The following is a 20,373-nucleotide window of genomic DNA, read 5'->3' on the forward strand; positions in this document are numbered from 1 at the left end:
GAGGCAATAAAAGAGACGTTATCTAAAGACATGGATCTTCACCCTCTAAATTGTGATTTTATTATCGACGCCATCACTTTTATATTGTCACACAACTACTTTCTATTTTTAAATCAGTTTTATCTACAGTTGTGTGGCACAGCCATGGGGACGCGATTTGCTCCCAGTTATGCGAACATATACATGGGGATATGGGAAGTTAACTTCATTTGGCATAATAACCCATTCGCCAATCGGGTTATTGTATGGCAAAGATATATCGATGACGTCTTGTGTGTCTGGGAGGGTGGTGAGGACACCTTGGAGCTCTTTAAGGTCTATCTGAACCAAAACGACTACAACTTGAAATTTACATCTGAGTCACATGTTAGTCAGATAGACTTTCTAGACCTTAGTTTAATGTCAAGGGTTTGTGAAAATATCAATACAAAGACTTTCTTTAAAAAAGTGGATTGCAACAGCTTCCTTTTGTCATCCAGTAATCACAAAAGATCCTGGGTTGACAACATACCCAAAAGTCAGTTTATGCGTATCAAACGCAACTGCAGTCTCCAGGCTGACTTTGAAACCCAATCGGTCACCCTTTTTGAAAAATTCCTGGAACGTGGGTATGATAAGGCTCTTTTGCTCAGCTCACTCGAAAAAGTTGTCAGAATGGATAGGGACTCACTGCTGATTCAGAATAAAAGAATTATAAATGATGAAGTAGATGCAACAATCAGAATCCCTTTCATTACAGAGTTTAGCTCAGTCAGTACTAGCGTACAAAAAATAATAAACAGGAACTGGAATATTCTCTGTAATGATCCCGTATTGGGCCCCTCCCTCCAGAAAAATCCAAGCTTTATTTACCGTCGGGCAAAGACGCTCAAACACTTCCTAGCGCCCAGCGATATTGGTACTTCACTGAATACATCATTAGCGGTACCATGGATGCCAAGCAAACCAAACGGCAACTATTGCTGCGGGAAGTGCAAAGCCTGTTCAATGTTAAATTCCAACCGTAAATCATTTGTATCCAATGCAACAAAGGAAAAGTTTACAGTAAAAGATTGTATTTCTTGCAAAACCACATATGTGGTTTACTTATTACAGTGTCCCTGTGGATATCAATATGTAGGGCGAACCAAAAGATTTCTAAGAGTGAGGATTCTAGAACACGCTAGAAATATTAGACTAGGATTTGAACAACATAGCGTGTCTAGGCATTTTAAGATCAAACATGACTGTGACCCCTCACTCTTAACATATATAGGTATCCAGACTGTACAATCAGGAAGACGTGGTGGAGACAGAGATAAAAAACTGTCCAAACAAGAAAGTTTGTGGATATATAAACTCCAGACTTTGTCTCCATCAGGTCTCAATGAGGAGATTGACGTATGGTCCCTTTTTTAATTAATCCTTAAATACCAGTGCTTTTAGTTATATATACTATTTTTACTCAATTGCGAGTTTTATACTATAAAAATTTAGGTATTGTCTTTCTCTGAATTTCTCTAACTATGTCCATCCCCTAAGATCTATTCCTTCACCATTTCATTAGCATATAGATTTCCTTATGAAGCTATATACATTTGCTAGAAGTCATATGTAAATCTATGGTTTATTTTTAAACTGCGAGATAGCAATATACATCATTTTAAATTGTGATATTTTGGTGTGTTTAACTTTTGTTTCTTTATTTTTATTTTTAGAGCCTGTCTGCATTAATATATGATATTAAAGTTTATTAATTTTAGTGTTTATCTTATGTTTGTTTAATTGTTGTTCGAGCGCCCCCACGGGATGACTAAGTGTCTCTCCAGGTGGGGGGAGTTGAAGTCAATTAGCCCGGCCAATAGCAGTAATGCTGTGTGTATAAGAACCGCCCTCGGAACCTCCTCCTTCATTCCCTGACGAAGTACGGAAGTACGAAACGCGTAGGAGAGGGCGCGTTCCTTTATTCTTACTATTTGCATCCCCATTGCGGTTTTAAATTGAACATTTGTTCTGCTACGGGACGTGTTTGGGACTCTGTGTGCCGCTGGACTGCTGAATGTGAGACAGTGACGCATCAAAGACGCGACCGGCTTAGAGACGCTGCCTGATGACGCCACACGCCTGCGTGGAGTAACCCGGAAGCAGCGTGGCGATCTACCCTGCTGAGAGCTCCGTGACCGTGTGGGAAGGTTCCCCAACGCTGCTGAGAGCTCCGTGACGGTGTGGGAAGGTTCCCCAACGCTGAGCTGCTTACTTTGGAATCTTACACCAGCACTCTGAGGGTGAACGTCCTGCAACCGGTGTCTGAGTCCTGCTGTGCCTGCAGAGTGGTAACATGTCCCTAACATGTCATGCTATTAACCCTTATTTTTGATGTACGTGCAATACTCACCTTTATATTATAAATAATTCTTTAATACACTACACAATGGTTTTTTTGCGCTGTTCTTTTTTTGTTTCCATGTAGCCTTGGTGTTTGAGCCATCCCCACAGACCAGCTGCACAAAACCTCACTCGTTAAGGTTGTATTGTATATTTTCTACATACCTTTATGTTAAATCACTTTTCCTATCATAATCACTCATGAGCGCAAGTCCTGTTTTTGTCTCCATTCATATATCTCCATCTCTCCTTCCTTTCCCACTTCTCTGTTCACATGAACTCCTTTCTTACCTGCGTCCTCTAACACCACACAGCTATATCCCCTGCACTAAAAAACACCCTTACAAATCATCCTCACACATCCTCTTTCTATCCATGCTTTTCCTCCTTGCTTCTGGGGATATCTCTCCCAATCCTGGTCCCTGTCTTATTCCTACATGCGCTCGTCCTCGCCTGCCAACTGCAACCTCTACTCCTTCTGGTGTCAACCCCTCCAACCTCATACCCATCCCCTGCCACCCTCCCTCCTCTCTCCCTTTCTCCTGTGTCCTTTTGAATGCTCGCTCCCTCTCTAACAAGTTCCTCTCTGTGCATGACTTCTTTCTCTCTCACTCCCTGCTTCTCTTTGCTATAACTGAGACCTGGCTCACTCAGTCTGACTCTGCTCTGGAAGCTGCCCTCTCCTACGGTGGCCTTTCCTTCTCCCACACTCCGCGCACTGATGGCAGGGGTGGAGGCGTGGGGCTCCTGCTCTCCTCTCTCTGTCGTTACCGAACCCTTCCTATTCCTCCCTCTCTTGCTTTTTCCTCCTTTGAGGCTCACACTATCCAGATTTTCTCTCCGCTCCCTGTTCATATGGCGGTCATCTATCGCCCACCTACCTCTACTCATCCCCCTTCTGCCTTTCTCTCTCACTTTGAATCCTGGCTCTCTTTCTTTCTCTCCTCAGACTCCCCTGTTCTTCTCCTTGGGGACTTCAATTGCCACATTGATGACCCCTCTCTCCCTTGGGCTTCCCGCATTCTTTCTCTAACCTCTTCTTTTGGCCTTCAACAGTGGACTGCAGCCAGCACCCACAAGGATGGCCACTACTTAGACCTGGTTTTCACTAAGAACTTCTCTCTGATTTCTCCATTTCCCCTTTTCCTCTCTCTGACCATCATCTCATCTCATTCTCTCTATCTCGCTTCTCCCCTTCTCCACCTCCATCTACACCCCGGTTCTGCAGAAACCTGTGCTCTATTCACTTACCTGACTTTGAGTCCACTTTACGCTCCTCCCTCTCCTCTCTCAGCTCTGCTACAGACCCCGACAACCTGGTCAGGAACTACAACTCTGTATTGTCCTCCTCTCTTGATCTACATGCCCCACTTTCTCTCTGCCGCACTCGCCCTTCTAACCCTAGACCCTGGCTAAATTCCCACACACGCATGCTGCGTTCCTCCACTCGTTCCTCTGAATGCCTCTGGAAGAAGTCTCACACTCTCGCAGACTTCCTTCATTACAAATTTATGCTATCCTGTTTCAACTCTGCCCTCTCGCAAGCTAAACAAGCCTACTTATCTGCACTAATCAACATGCACAAGTCTAACCCACGCCGACTGTTCTCTGTCTTTGATACTCTACTCAAACCACCCTCAGCTGCCTCTCCTTCCTCCATCTCCGCTCAGGACTTTGCTGACTATTTTAAGGAAAAGGTGGAATCCATACAGTAGCGACATACTTTATCGCACTAAATGCCGGCGGCATGCCGGGATCTACCCCAGCTGCCGCCAGTAATAACCGCGCGCCGCCGCGTTTCCCACATGCACACCCCCTCCACCTCGCGCGCAATTTACTCTCCTTCCGGACCCCGAGCCCGGCTTCTGCTCTGCCCCTCTGCTTCCCCGCAACCCCGCTTACCTTAATTTCATCTCCAGGGGTGTCGGGGAAGCCTGCGGAAGCCGGGGAAGACGGGGAAGCCGGGCGCGCGTGTGACTGTGACGTTACAGTGCGCTGCCACGCGCCGCGGCTACCCGCTTCCCAGCCGCATACAGCCAGCGGCTTTTGCTCGAATAAGAGCTGCCGCTGCTGTACGTCAGAACATCCCCTCTGTTTCTTCTTCCCATCCCACACCTCTTCCTAACTCTCCTCCTGCCTTCCTTGACTCTTTTTCCACTGTCTCAGAGGATGATGTGTCGCTGTTGATCGCCACTTCTCCCTCTACCACTTGCCCTCTTGACCCCATTCCCTCCCATCTCCTAAAACCTCTTGCTCCTACTATAATCCCTACGCTCACACACATTTTTAACTCCTCCCTCTGCTCTGGAACCTTTCCATCCTCCTTCAAACATGCAACAGTCATACCATTACTCAAAAACAGCAAGCTTGACCCTACCTGTCTTTCTAACTATCAACCTGTCTCCCTCCTGCCTTTTGCCTCTAAACTCCTTGAACGTCTTGTATTCTCTCGCTTGCTCCATTTTCTCAACACCTATTCTCTCCTAGACCCTCTACAATCTGCCTTCCGCACTGCTCACTCCACGGAAACAGCCCTCACTAAAAAACTGACGACCTCCATGCTGCCAAAGACAGAGGTCATTACACTCTGCTCATATTACTCGACCTCTCTGCAGCATTTGACACCGTGGACCACCCTCTTCTCCTTCACATTCTCCATACTCTTGGTATTCGGAACAAAGCTCTATCCTGGATCTCATCCTACCTCTCCCATCGTACTTTCAGTGTCTCTTCTGCCAACACCTCCTCCTCCTCTATTGATTTCTCTGTGGGGTTACCCCAGGGCTCTGTCCTGGGACCTCTTCTATTTTCTCTGTACACACTCTCTCTAGGTGACCTAATAACATCTTTTGGGTTTAAATATCAACTCTATGCTGCCGACACAAATATACTTTTCAACACCTGACCTTACACCTGCTATACAGACCAAAGTTTCTGAATGTCTCTCTGCTATATCATCCTGGATGGCCCTCCGTCGCCTTAAACTCAACATGGCTAAAACAGAGCTCCTCATACTACCTCCCAAACCTGGCCCTACTACCTCCTTCCACATTACTGTTGGAACTACGATCATCCACCCAGTAGCCCAAGCACGCTGCCTAGGGGTCACACTCGACTCCTCTCTCACATTCGCCCCTCACATTCAAAACATTTCTAAAACTTGTTGCTTTTTCCTCCGCAATATAACAAAGATACGCCCTTTCCTCTGTTGCTCGACTGCTAAAACTCTGACTCAGGCCCTCATTCTCTCCCGTCTTGATTACTGTAACCTCCTGCTGTCCGGCCTTCCTGCCTCTCACCTGTCTCCCCTACAATCTATCCTAAATGCTGCTGCCAGAATCACTCTACTCTTTCCTAGATCTGTCTCAGCATCTCCCCTCCTGAAATCCCTCTCCTGGCTTCCAATCAAATCCCGCATCTCACACTCCATTCTTCTCCTCACTTTTAAAGCTTTACACTCTTCTGCCCCTCCTTACATCTCAGCCCTAATTTCTCGCTATGCACCATCCCGACTCTTGCGTTCTGCTCAAGGATGTCTTCTTTCTACCCCCTTTTTATCTAAAGCCCTCTCCCGCCTTAAACCTTTTTCACTGACTGCCCCACACTTCTGGAATGCCCTTCCCCTCAGTACCCAACTAGCACCCTCTCTATCCACCTTTAAGACCCACCTTAAGACACACTTGCTTAAAGAAGCATACGAATAGCACTGTGAACATTCTGAACACATGATACATAAAGCTTGGCCCCCTGCAGACGCACTTACCAGAACTCCCTCCTCCCGTCTATGTATGTTCTGCCTACCTACCAATTAGATTGTAAGCTCCTCGGGGCAGGGACTCCTCTTCCTTAATGTTATGTTTGTCTAAAGCACTTATTCCCATGATCTGTTATTTATATTATCTGTTATTTATTCGATTACCACATGTATTACTACTGTGAAGCGCTATGTACATTAATGGCGCTATATAAATAAAGACATACAATACAATACAAAGTCACTTAAGTAAACGTGTCAAAATCTGATGCTCGTATTTTCCACTAATTTTTTTTTTAACCACAATTACCATTGGACTCGTTGTACATGATTTTTTAAATGAGATAGGCAGAAAAGGAGTCCAATTTTACAAGAGTCCCAAGTGACTCCCAAAACTCACCTTTATACTGTACAATATGTGGAAAGATACCTGTGCACAAAAAGGGACATATTTGAGATGTGTTTGGGGAGTCTAGTAAAATAAGTCTCTTAGGCTTCGCTTATAGCTCTGCGATGTGACTTTGCGTCAAAACAAGTGCATTGAATCCATCACGTGCACCTATAGTAGGAGCGACACGAAGGCGCGACGGAGCGACGGCTTCGTCGCTATTGCTGGAAGTCAATGAAAATTGATTTTTCATCGACTACAGCGTGACGTCCGCAGGCCAGCGAGTAGTACAGCAAATGAGGGAAACCCGGTCATGGCCCCGCCATGCCCCCCGGTCTCCGTCTCTTGTCTCTAACACTATAAGCAAAAATCAGTGCTATAACGGCGACAGATGATGTCCCGCCGTCACGTCGCCACCGCCGTAGCCAGGACTATAAGCGTGGCCGAACTCTCCAGCAAACACATATTTCAGGGTCTGGATTGGAAAACCGCTACCTACATACTGTACTTATTGCGAGCCATGTTTTTTCACGTTAATGCAAAGAAGGGCTAACTTAACATGCCGTTAGGTCTATTCTATGAGTTAAACTATGGCGATTGTTTTTGCAAATAATTGGCTTGGTTTGTATGGGTTAACCTCATGGAAAATAAAAGCCGTTAATGATTGTGATACTGATGTGTTATTAGCACGGAGTTAACAAACCTCTGTGGATCTGGCCCTAAAAGGGTTTGGTTAGTTTGGAAAATATGTTGGGTATTAGCATATACAGTATAAACATGTATGCACTATATTTTATATGTGATACTTTTCAAAGTACTGGGTTTAAGCGGCAAAGTCATGATCTTTTAGAAAAAAGCTATTTAAACTGCTTCTGTGTTTGGATGGAGAATACATAATTGTTGTTTTTATAGAACCCAAGGGCAGCTCATATGATCAATTATGTAAACATACTGGCAGATATTAAAGTGAAGAGAGTTTATTAATCTGACATAACACAATTATGTAAAAGAGATTGTCTTGATTGACAGTGTTGGGTAACATATTGGCTCATTGTTCCATCTTCTGCAAAAATGCCTGTGTAGCAAAACACATACTATACATTCCATCAAAGTAAACATTGGTCAAAAGGTCAATAAATATTATTTTTGTAAATATTATGTATTCCTTTTTTATTATACAGTACAAACTTAGTATGCTGAAAATTCAACTATTGTCTCAAGGACAATAATCAATAAATGTCTAAGGAGCTACCTACAATATTTGTTAACAGTACAATCAAGGTGAAGTCAACACATTTAAAATAATACAATTATTGATAATGAATCCTTCACCTAATACACATACAGTAGTACTGCAATGTAGCTTAGTCAGCAACAGGTGCCATCATCATTTCTAGTTTCAGATGTCAGAATTGTCATTGACCATTAAATACGCTAATTCCATTGTAATCATCCACACACTGATTAGTTTGAATACTACTCTATTCTTTAAAGAGGCTATAGCTTACCTTTATGCAAAAGGCATAATTATAGGAGGGGGAGAGAAAAGCAAGCGGTTATGGACCAGACTGAATAGATAGGAATAGGGAAATAGCTATGGGTCATGGGGCTGGAGTTGGGGGAAATGATACGTTGGCAAGCAGGGAGGCACCATATTAAAAAAAAGATAATACTAGTAAACTTCTAAAGAGTAAATCCCATTGGAGAAGTTAAGATAACAATATCACAGACTGGCAACAACCTTAAGTGCATGCATGCATGCCAATGCAAAAAGCCTGATAGATAAATTGGGGGAGTGTGTGCAGAGGTGCATATAATGGAGACCGATTTGGGTGAAATTATATCTTGGCTTTATTGAGCCTGTTCCTTTATCCAGGCAAAACATACAAAAAAACAAAATTTTACAGAAATTTACTACATCCACAATTTTGTAGATTACAGATATTGACAAGGCTGTTGTGACAGCCAAAACGTTGGACACATTATTTGGCTTAAAAAAAATATTGCATTTATAAAATCCGTGGAGCCCCATCTCTTCATTTCTTGTGTATCCTATAAGAAGATGGACATTTATTTACAAAAGGATCCCATTATAATGCACCTAAAAACCTCATTGAATAAGTTCTGTTGAATGAAATGCGTCAGGTTTTTGGGACGTCAGTCATTGTAACGTCACTAGCACGACTGAGACACAGGTCTCAGAGATTAAGCATTTTGAGTTTTTTGCTGCACTCTAATAGAGTACATGATAGGGCCTCATGTAGCTGTTATAGCTTAGTCCAGCATCTCCATGGGCACCTGCTATAGTGCTAAGTAAGCCTTGTAGACTCTAGATCATTTTCAGTGTGGTGCCCATTAGTAGTTATAGCCACCAGCATATAGTGGTCTGTGAGCTTTTATGGCATAACACAATCGGTGGCAAATGCAGATGGGTAGTAGGTGGATGCGGGTTATCTCGGAAGAGAAAAATAAAACACCATTGTTCAGATATACGAAATAATATTTATAAAAATAAATAATTGGTCAAACCTACAGAATGCACACCTACAAGAAGGCTATTCTTTAAGGCAAATAACAATAAAATCACGATCTTTACATAGCTGCGATCTCACCACTTCCATGATGCCGATGCAGTTAGCTGTGGGATGCCGGTTGGTGTAGTTTCTGGAAGCGGCCACCCGGGAACTTCGGCAGACCCAACAGCAGTTCACTATCCAATCAGATGCTCTTCTCAGGGACTCAACGCATTTCGCAATGGTTAAACTTCGTCAGGAGTGAGGAGTCATCTGGATGAGGAGGATGAACCTTCATTATGGCAAGGATAAGAAACATATTTACTATCTATGGGGTGTCCATTGAGTGTCAATGTGGCTATCTGTGCCTCCATTGAGGACATAGGTAATCACAATGATAATCAATTGATTTATTGGCTAGTGTTTTTATTGTATTTTTTTGTATTACAATGTTTTTTGTATGCGTTACATGTTTGGCTAATAGGGTTATTGCCAGTATAGGGATTCAGCTGGTTCGCACCGGTTTGTGCGAACCTATATATAAAATTTCCTCTGATCGCCGAGCCGGTGAGAGAAAGAAGAGAGCAGAGCTTCTGCTAAGGGGCTGGGCAGCTTGCTCCATCCCGATTGGCTGCATTACACATCAGCAGCCAATCAGGAGGAGGTGGCTGGTACCTGGGAGTTGGGCCAAAGAGCAGAGAAAAAACATGGAGCAGAGAGAGGTAAGGTTGTGTTAGGGAAGGTCTGTGTATCTCCTGTCTGTGTCTGTGTCCTGTGTTGTTTGCCTGCTTGAGTCCTTGTTGTTTGCCTACCTGTGTCCTGTGTTGCATGGAGCAGAGCGAGGTATGGTTGTGTTCTGTGTGTCACCTGCCTGCCTGTGTCTGTGTCCTGTGTTTTTTGCCTGCTTGTGTCCTGGGTTGTTTGCCTGCTTGTGTCCTATGTTATGTGCCTTCTTTTGTCCTGTGTTGTTTGCCTGCCTGTTTGTGTCCTGCCTCATGGTGCTGTTTTAGCATTTGTATTGGTCAGGATTGTTTTGCAGGCTCGGGCTTTTGATCAATAGGTGCAAAGGGCTGGCTTTGCATAATCATGTTGTTGTTTACTTTGACTACTTAATGTCACATGTAAAACGTTAACATTTGTATTTGCATTGGTTGCAGGCTGCACTTATTTGCACTAGTTCCCCTTGGTCTCTCTAACCCCCCTGGTCTCTCTTCCCTCCCTGATCTCTCTTCCCCCCGGTCTCTCTTCCCCCCCATGGTTTCTCTTCCCCCACTGGTCTCTGTCCCCACCCTGGTCTCTCTTCCCCCCCCTGGTCTCTATTCCCCCCCCCGGTCTCTCTTGCCCATCCCTTGTCTCTCTCCTCTCCCTCCCTGGTCTCTCATGCCCCCTCCGTGGTCTCCCCCCCCTCCCTGGTGCCACTGTTTCTCTTTCCCCCCGTTTCTCTCTCTCTCTTCCCCCTTCTCTCTCCCCCGTCTCTCTCTCTCTCCCCCGTCTCTCTCTCTCTCTCTCCCCTCTCTCTCCCTCTTGTCTCTCTCCGTCTCTCTCACCCCACACTCTCTCCCCCTACTCCCTCCCCCCTCCGTGAGAGAGAACCTGTTGCTAAAAATGTTAAATCCCACCACCAGTACATGCAAAGGTAATGAAAAGGTTACGGGCTAGTAGATAGTGGTTTAAATGTTTGTGCCACTGAGAAGGAGGGCGAGACAGGGGTAAGGACTACTTTTAATTACTTTAGGGTGGGTTTAGATTGATTTTGAATGGGCAAACGTGCTATTAGCCAAATCTGGCTAAAAGAGCTTTTGTCCATTATTACTGTGTTTGTGGGTGGTGGGGGGGAGGAGGGGGGTGTTGAGGTTATAAGAGATGGGTGATGAGGGAAGTAGGATGCCTATTGATGGAAATTTGGCTATCTGTGCCCCCGTTGCTGGTCACTGGGTACTGGGTTTGAATCCCAGCTGTCAGACAATCCTTCTGTGACCCTTCTCTTTGCTGGTTCAGGTACACTGACAGACAGCAACTTCCTGCCTTTTAAACCCTGCTGAATCACGAGTTTATTTGAAACACCATAACAGACCAGACAGCTTGGGTGTGGTCTTCTGGAACAGGGAGGGAGTTAACCCTTTCACTCCCTCACACATGCATATACAATGTTCATTATTTAGGTGATTTTCCACAGTTATTTAGGATGTATATTTTTGGTAGTGAATTTTGACTATTTTTAGTAAGCATCAATGAATATACACACTTGCTCCATTACATAATGTGAATTAGCCCGTATAAAAAATGGCATAGAAGTGTCCTAAGGCACACCTCTGAGGATGCTCCAAGCCGAGTGAGACTAATATGGTGACCAGCATACCCAATGTCCCTTATTGAGGATGCCAGCTGAGATCTCCCCCACCTCCAATGGTGATCTAACATTCCAAAAGAGTTGATATACCCATGTCATGGCACGTGATTTCTTCCAACCTTACCGCATGTTGACTCGTTTTATCGAGTGCAGGAAATGGCATCTTAGTGTTCTGGTTTTTAAACACCTGCTAATTGACACAGTAGCACGGTTCTGTACACATCACAATTCATTAATTTCTGCAATGGATATGTGAAGAATTGCACTGAAAGAAATCATAATCCATGAAATTCAAACAACTCAACTGCGGTAAACACAGGCGCAAATACCGTGTGTAAGACAGCTTCGTGAAATGTTTGAATAACGGCCGCTGCATGTGTAGAACACAGCTGGAAAGTTGAAGGTTTGGGAGCTTCCTTACTTTTGTTCGTTTGTTCTGTTCCATTAGTGAGAGAAATGCGCTATTGATTAGTGGAAAGTGTGAGAGCCTCTTTTTATATTTTTTCATTAAAGCAATATATATTATGTCTGCTTTCTCCCCTGTGAATCTTTGATGAGACCCATTTAATTACAAATCCTAGCAAACAATGAGAGGCAGAATCTCTGCCTATTCACACTTTGGATTTTTAATCCAGAAACACCTCCATTTGTCAAGCAGCATGTGAGTGGGCCTCTTCTCCATCTACTGTATGTGATACTTTGCATTAGTGCTTTCATGTTGCTCTATATTTCTTTTAATGTATATAACCTGAGACTCTTGTGCTTTGGATCTTCTGTTTTCAATACAGAAATACAGGAGGCTGATGTAGAATCACAGAACCCTGAGCTACAGATACTGACACCTTCTGCATAATTAAACTACATGTCACCCCTCCACCTGCATTGGATTTAGAATTTCACACAGCCTTGAAGTTCATATGCAAAACCCTACAGTATGCTACTAGATGTTGTCATTCTGCCAAGAAATATGGGGCTTACAGTACAGAGATTGTATTGTATTGTATGTCTTTATTTATATAGCGCCATTAATGTACATAGCGCTTCACAGTAGTAATACATGTGGTAATCAAATAAATAACAATACCTAAGGTCACTTGGTGGCTGACAATTTGATGAGGGTGGCTAAAGACATCTATGCCAAGGAAAAATTAAATTGCATACATATTCAGCTGATGATGTGCATTTTCAGCTGTATAGTGAGTAAAGGAGGAATACTGAGATATTGGCTATAGCAGAGGAAATAAGAATGATGACTACTCCACATTTACTCTGAATTAACACTAATTCCCTCTAATAGACTTCTATGATCAGTCTAAGATATGTTTAGATCCATAAGTTGGGTATGAGGCTACAAAATGGAGAAACAGAACAGTAGGGAGAGGCATACAGTAAGGAGAAAACAAGTTGCAAGCAATGCAAGGAGACTGTGTGTTTGGTACCAAAGGAACAAGATAAAAGACTCAGGGTGGGTAGAACAAGGGGAAAAGACCAGAAACTGGATGAGGTCCTAGCAATCAGGCAGAACAGGACAAATGTCAGCAATAGGCTTCATTGGACAGGACATTTATTGGAGAATCGACAGGAAATTGGTAACTGGTAAAAGAACTGGGACCTGGGAGGGAGGGTTCCTGCCAAATGGAGGAAACAGCTTGATCCAATGATGGCCTGTTTGCCAGCCGCAATAGGCCTTGCAATAGAGTGGTTCAGCTACTACACTAGCTCATTACTATATCAGCTGACTATAATAACGAAGGTTCTTGCTTCAGATCCAATTAGAGTGCCACAAATACACACTAAATGGTGCTCCTCATGTTGAGCCCACTTCTGTAAATACAGCGGCAGTCCTTTTAAGGTATGTTTCCCTTATGTGCTTATGTGTTTCTCTCTTACAAGAACACAGTGTACTTTCTGCTCTAAGATTGATTATACATTTTCTTTTTGATTTCTCACAATCTTACAGTTGTCCTGTTCTCTGGTGCTCATTTTAGAGTAACTTGTGCCTTCATATTCTGACCCTACAACAAACCTTGAGGACTTTTTGTCAAAATAAACTAAGATTACACTAGTGGGTTGTATTAGTCCTATGCATTTTTGATTCACAATAATTTATATACACAACAACCCATAATAAATTGGTGGACATTGGAATGTCTAGATTGAGACGCAGACTGAAGTTTTATTTTATTAATCTAAATTAATCCAACATTTACTTAATTAATCCTGTTGATAATGCTAACCTTTAGTTTGTATTTTCATACAGCTGCTATCTCGTTCTTATAGTTTTTTTTATGTATAGTAGATTACAAACCAATAATTAAAAACATCTCTTTGCAAATATTCACTTGCACTTAAGTAAAATTTGATATAATGTGCCAAAGAAAATGTAGAAAGTGTAGTGCTAAAAGGCGCTGCTTTATATTTGGATCTAGTACAAAACAGGACATTTAAATTCAATGAAGCATAAAGTAATAAGAGTAATTATAAAATGCACAACTACAACAAGCTTTAATTATTGACGAAGGTAACAGTGCTTTAAATATCTCACAGAAATTGAATGCTGCAATATCGTTTTCTCAAGTAATACAAATATTTAAGCATTCTAAGAACTGTTATATAGTGAAGTGCTCCCAAGGCTTGTACCACAAAAATGAAAAGACATAAAGCTTTCACACTTCCTTACACTTTATCTCAATTTACATTAGTGAAATGATAATTGTAGTTTAAATTATACTAGCAGATGACTCTAATAACAGTGCACAAGGTTTACAGTTCTTAAATATATTCATGTCAAACTCAGAATCATTTGTTCAACATACCCTGGTGTGAAGAAAATTGCCAAATGTTTTAAAGGGTCGTACTGTAGGTTCCCAATTTTTGCAAGAAGCCAGTCGTGGTGTATATACTGTACATCCATCTGTCTAACTCTCTATCTTCTAGAACATTTTGTTTTCTTTTTTTACTACCTGGCCATGCTATATATTGATGGAAAGCATTTTGGAAGTACTTGCAAGGAAAATTATCAAATTTTTGATTTTTCAAAATGTTTACACTCAAATGTCGGCAAAAAACTTTATTCTCACTTTCCTACCACATAAGAGTTCTGTGTATTCCATTGTCCGTTAGGGAAGGTTTATGAGTTCCTTCAAATCCTACAGTATAATTTAAAATAATTACTTAGCATTATTGCATTTTACAACATAAGATGTAGTAAGACTTAGGACCTCATGCTATAAGCAGCAATAAGCCCCTTATCGCCAGCTTATCGCCCAAAAATCCTACAGCGATTCAGTAAGCCACGATAAACTGGCGATAAGAGCAAAAATAGCCATTGAACAATAGAACGAGTACATGACAATCTGTAGATCTGCAACGTTTATAATCAATTGTAAGTGTGCACCTAGTATTGTTGCACATATGTAATGATATAAAATGAATTCTAATTTTTCAACACGTCACTTTGACCAGCTCTTTTAACATATAATTTTAATTTGTCTGACAGTGTTGACATATGTTGTCACAGGTTACTTAAATGTACATTTTTAACCAACATGTGTAACATATTCAATACCTGTTAGATTGTGTCATAAATGTGCTATGTTTTTAGTATTATGGTGAATAGGCTTTTTTTTTTTATTCCAGATTCGTTCATATGTACATTTTTTTTGTTTGACAAAATTAATATTTCTGTTTTCATTGTGTGTGAATTTAAAGCAGCAGTTGAAACAATATACTACATTTTTTTTAAAAAAAACATCAGTTCTGTAGTAAGTGAAAATACTTGTAGCATTTAAAAAAAACAATTAAAAAAAGAAACATTTGGAATGTTTCTAATGTAGGAAGCATTTACAAAGTGACAGCCCTGTTATCCTTTTGATAGGCTGTGGCTCTTCATCCACCCCACACTCTCTCTAGCAATGCAGAAATTGTAGCTAGTAACTGCCCACGCAATCAGATTCAAGGACTACATTGACACAATGCTGTGCAATAATTGACTGTAATAACACTGGTCAAGCGATCTATTACAGGAGAACGGATCGATCTTGAACTTATCTAATTTCTTGTCATTGTGCAGATTGTATTGGTGCACATATTGAATTACATAGTTACATAGTTACATAGTAGATGAGGTTGAAAAAAGACATAGGTCCATCAAGTTCAACCTATGCTAAATTTAGACAACAGATAATTTATCCTATATCTATACTTACTTATTGATCCAGAGGAAGGCAAACAAAAAAACCCCATTAAGGGAAAAAATTAATTCCTTCCTGACTCCAAGAATTGGCAATCGGATTAATCCCTGGATCAACATCCTTCCCATGTATACTTATTTGGTATATCCCTGTATACCTTTCCCATCTAAAAAAAGTCCAACCTTTTTTTGAACAAATCTATTGTATCTGCCATCACAGTCTCCATGGGCAATGAATTCCACATTTTAACTGCCCTTACTGTAAAGAACCCTTTCCTTTGTTGCTGGTGATATTTCCTTTCCTTCAACCTTAAGGGATGGCCCCGAGTCCTTAGTACTGCCCGTGGGATGAATAGTTCTTTTGAAAGCTCCTTGTATTGTCCCCGAATATATTGTATATAGTTATCATATCCCCTCTTAGACGCCTCTTTCCTACTGTAAATAAATCTAATTTAGCTAGCCTCTCCTCATAAGTTAGATTGTCCATCCCCTTTATTAATTTGGTGGCTCTTCTCTGCACTCTCTCTAGTCCCATAATGTCTTTTCTTAGGATTGTTACCCAAAATTGTACTCCATATTCAAGGTGTGATTTTACAAGTGTTTTATAAAGGAGCATAATTATGTTTACTTCCTTTCCATCCATTGCCCGTTTGATGCAAGATAAGATCTTGTTTGCCTTTGCAGCTACTGCATGACATTAGGCACTATTGCTAAGCCTGCAGTCTAAAGCACTCCTAAATCCTTCTCCATCAAGGATTCCCCCAATATATCTCCATTTAATTTGTAAGTCGCCTTTTTATTCTTGCATCCCAAATGTATAACCTTACATTTATCTGTATTAAACCTCATTTGCCATTTACCTGCCCACGTTTCCAGTCTCTCCAAGTCATTCTGAAGAGAAATTACATCCTGCTCTGATTCTATTACCTTATACAATTTAGTATCATCAGCAAAGATGGAGACTTTGCTCTCGATCCCAACCTCAAGGTCATTAATAAACAAGTTAAAAAGCAGGGGTCCCAGTAATGATCCCTGAGGTACTCCACTCATGACTTTAGCCCAACCTGAAAAAGTTCCATTTATGACAACCCTCTGTTGTCTGTCCTTTAACCAGTTTTCAATCCAGGTGCATATATTATTACTGAGTCCAATTTTCTTTATTTTGTACACCAACCTCTTGTGTGAAACCGTATCAAAAGCCTTTGCAAAATCTAAATAGACCACATCAACTGCATTACCCTGTTCTAAATTCCTACTTACCTCCTCAAATAAACAAATAAGGTTAGTTTGGCAAGATCTATCCTTCATAAATCCATGCTGACAATTACTAATAATAGGTATTCCTGAATATTATCCCGTATTAAACCTTCAAGTAGTTTCCCTACTATTGAATTGAAAAATCAAATGATGTATCTCGTAAAAATGTTAGTTTGAAATGCAGCTTTACACGTCAACATACTTAAGTGATTTAGTGCAACTCCGATTGCTGATTGTTGCGTATGTGACAATTAATGGCATTATAAACATGTTTTTTACTTTGGCTAGACAAGGAATATGAATCTTTACACAACAAGTTATAAAAATATCATGTTATAATGATTTCGAATTTAACACCTTTCATTTATTAAAGTAATGTGCCATAATGACATACCAACTTAAAGGAAGCAAATTGAACACTTACTGTACTTCGAGATAGAGATGGCGGATGGACAGTTGGAGATGGGGATAGACATGGAAATGAGATGTTGCATTGGTCCGAATATAGTACTGCTTCGCACATAATACCATATCGGATAGTATCCGGCCGCACCTCCTTCTCTTACTGTGCACTCCAAAACTGGACCAGTCTACCAGAGACTCTCACAGCCATCACCAGTCTAAGTTCTTTCAAAACTAAAGCTTTCTCACATATTAATCTGGTCTGTAACTGTTACATAGGCCTATAATATATTATCTTTAACATGCATATAATGTATACCTGTAACGCGTAGCTCAACACAAACGAGGCGCAACCGCGGAGCTGATGTAGGGATTGGTATTGAACGCCGACCACAACCACGAGGGTGCGTGTAGAGTGTAGGATAATCTTGCAGGCCGGGTCAGGGTAATAGAGGAGAGCGTAACCGTGGTACTTGCCGGGTCTAGGTGTGTAGAGTAGTGGATCATTGGGGTACGTAGCCGGAGTCAGGATTGGAGAGGGTAGAGTTGTCGTAGAGCCAAAGCCAGGGTCAGTGCAGGAGAGAGTAGAGTCATCGTATCCAAAGCCAAGGTCAGCACAGGAGAATATAACACGGTCCAAGGTTCCAGGCAATGTCAGGCAGCAAGGTAAAGGCAGACAGGCACAGTGTAGAGTGGTTCAGCGTCGCACACAAAAGTTATGCTCAGCGAGGTCTGAGAGTCCAGAGAGCATATTTAAAGGGCCTCCCACCAATGGAAGGTATCCAGGAAGTAGAACTGCTGTTTCTGATAGACTGCTGGATCACGCAGGTGCGTTCTATTACTGTTACGCCGGTGCTGCCCGCAGACCAGACCCGTTCCTTTCACTGAGGTGAAGAACGTATAGAAGCACGCACCCGCAGCAAAAGGAGCGTGTCCGGAGTGTGGTGATTTTGGCGTTGCCAGGCCAGGTGTATTTAGCTAGCAATACTTGCCGGTACCGGTGTAGAAATGCCGTTGTCATTGCCGTTAGCCAAAGTCTGGGATTGGAGAATTCCGGAAGGTCGTTTGTCCAAGCAGGGGTCTAGAGCCAGAGAGAGACGTCCGCCAAGCCAAGTCGTAACCTGAGAGAATAAGAGAGAAAACGCCAGAGTAGTAATCCAAGTGAAAACTATGTCGAGCAATGAGTGAGAGGAAGAACTGGCATTATAAAGTGTGACTGGCCAATCAGAGGTGGGGGCAGGCCTGGAGGACTGCGTGGAGCTATCCTGGATAGGTCCCCTTGATTGGCAGGCAGGTGAGGACTCTTGTCTTGGTAGGAGGTCCTCTTAGTGTGCTGGGGGCGGGTCTTCACTGCAAGAGCAGTGAATAAATTAACCTCACCCGGCGCGCGCTGTTCAGGCGCGCGGCTGGGGAACACGGCGGCCGCATGCGGGACTGCAGACCCCGCGGGCATCCGAGGACGCAGAGCACGGCGGGGAACCCCCAGGACCGCCGAAGAGCCATCTTGACGGCCAAAAGTTCCCTATTGCCCACGTCATAATTCCTCTCTGCCGATGAAAATCTTTTGGAGAAAAACCCGCAAGGATGAAGTTTATCCTGGGAAGAAAATTTCTGCGACAGAACCGCCCCAGCCCCACAGTCCGAAGCGTCAACCTCTAAGGTGAAGGGGAAATTCGTGTTAGGGTGTCGAAGGATGGGAGCAGAGACAAAAGTTTGTTTCAGTGTCTCGAATGCCGTGACAGCTTCTGGAGACCAAGATGAAGGGTCCGCACCTTTTTTGGTCAGTGCCGTGATAGGAGCGACAATGGTAGAAAAGTTGCGGATAAACTTCCGGTAATAATTAGAAAAACCCAAAAACCGTTGAACAGATTTGAGGGAATTGGATTGTGGCCAATCCACGACGGCCTTTAGCTTCTCTGGGTAATGGCCAAACCTGTGTTGGAGATGATGTATCCGAGAAAAGAAGTGGTAGACTGATGAAAAATGCATTTCTCCATTTTAGCAAACAACCGGTTCTCTCGGAGGCGTGAAAGCACAAACTTCGCATGGATGATATGATCCTGTAAGTTTTGAGAAAAAATAAGGATGTCATCCAGGTATACAATGACAAATATATTAAGAACGTCTCGAAAGATGTCATTGATGAAGTCCTGAAAAACTGCCGGTGCGTTGCATAACCCGAAGGGCATCACTAGATATTCGTAGTGCCCGCTACGGGTGTTGAAGGCAGTCTTCCATTCATCGCCCTCCCGGATGCGGATGAGGTTGTATGCCCCACGGAGATCCAGTTTAGTAAAGAGATTGGCCCCCTGAAGTCTATCAAAGAGTTCGGAGATAAGTGGGAGTGGATAACGATTCTTCACCGTGATATGGTTCAGACCCCGGTAATCAATACATGGTCTGAGAGTACCATCTTTCTTTTTGACAAAGAAGAATCCAGCCCCCGCAGGAGAATTGGAATGATGTATGAAACCCCGCTTAAGATTCTCACGAATATATTCGTCCATAGCTTTGGTCTCGGGCAACGAGAGAGGATAAGATTTGGCTTTAGGCAAGGTATAACCAGGTACCAGATCAATCGGACAATCATAGGAACGATGAGGAGGTAGAAGTTCAGACTGAGCCTTGCTGAAAACGTCCAAGAATTCGGCGTATGGAGAAGGTAACTCCCTCCGAGAACTTGATGTGTTGGCTAATAGAAAGGATGGTTGCTTGATAGAGGAAAAAGGTTTCTCTGACCTTGACCTCCAGTTAATAGGGTTAGGAGAAACCCAATCGATGAGTGGATTATGCTTCTGTAACCAGGGCAAGCCAAGCGTGATAGGTGTTCCTGGGGCATGAATAACATCAAAACCCAGAGTCTCTTTGTGAGAATGAGTAGAAAGGGTGATAGGTCCGGTCTCTAAGGAGATATAAGCCGGGGTGAGAGGTCGATTATCAATCCCGACCAAGGCAACGGGAGAGTCCTTCCTGGAAAGCGGAATTTGATTTTGCTCAGAAAAGGTTTGATCTATGAAATTCCCTCCTGCGCCGGAATCGATAAATGCAGCAGTGGAGGTGTGGAAAGTCGGTCCTGAAAGGGAGACGGGAATAGTCAATCTTTTGGGAAGTTCCCTTCTGGGAGGGGGACAAGGAGATTCAGTACCCAGAGAG

This window comes from Ascaphus truei, chromosome 5 (genome assembly GCF_040206685.1).
Source record: "Ascaphus truei isolate aAscTru1 chromosome 5, aAscTru1.hap1, whole genome shotgun sequence".
Classification (NCBI taxonomy): Eukaryota; Metazoa; Chordata; class Amphibia; order Anura; family Ascaphidae; genus Ascaphus; species Ascaphus truei.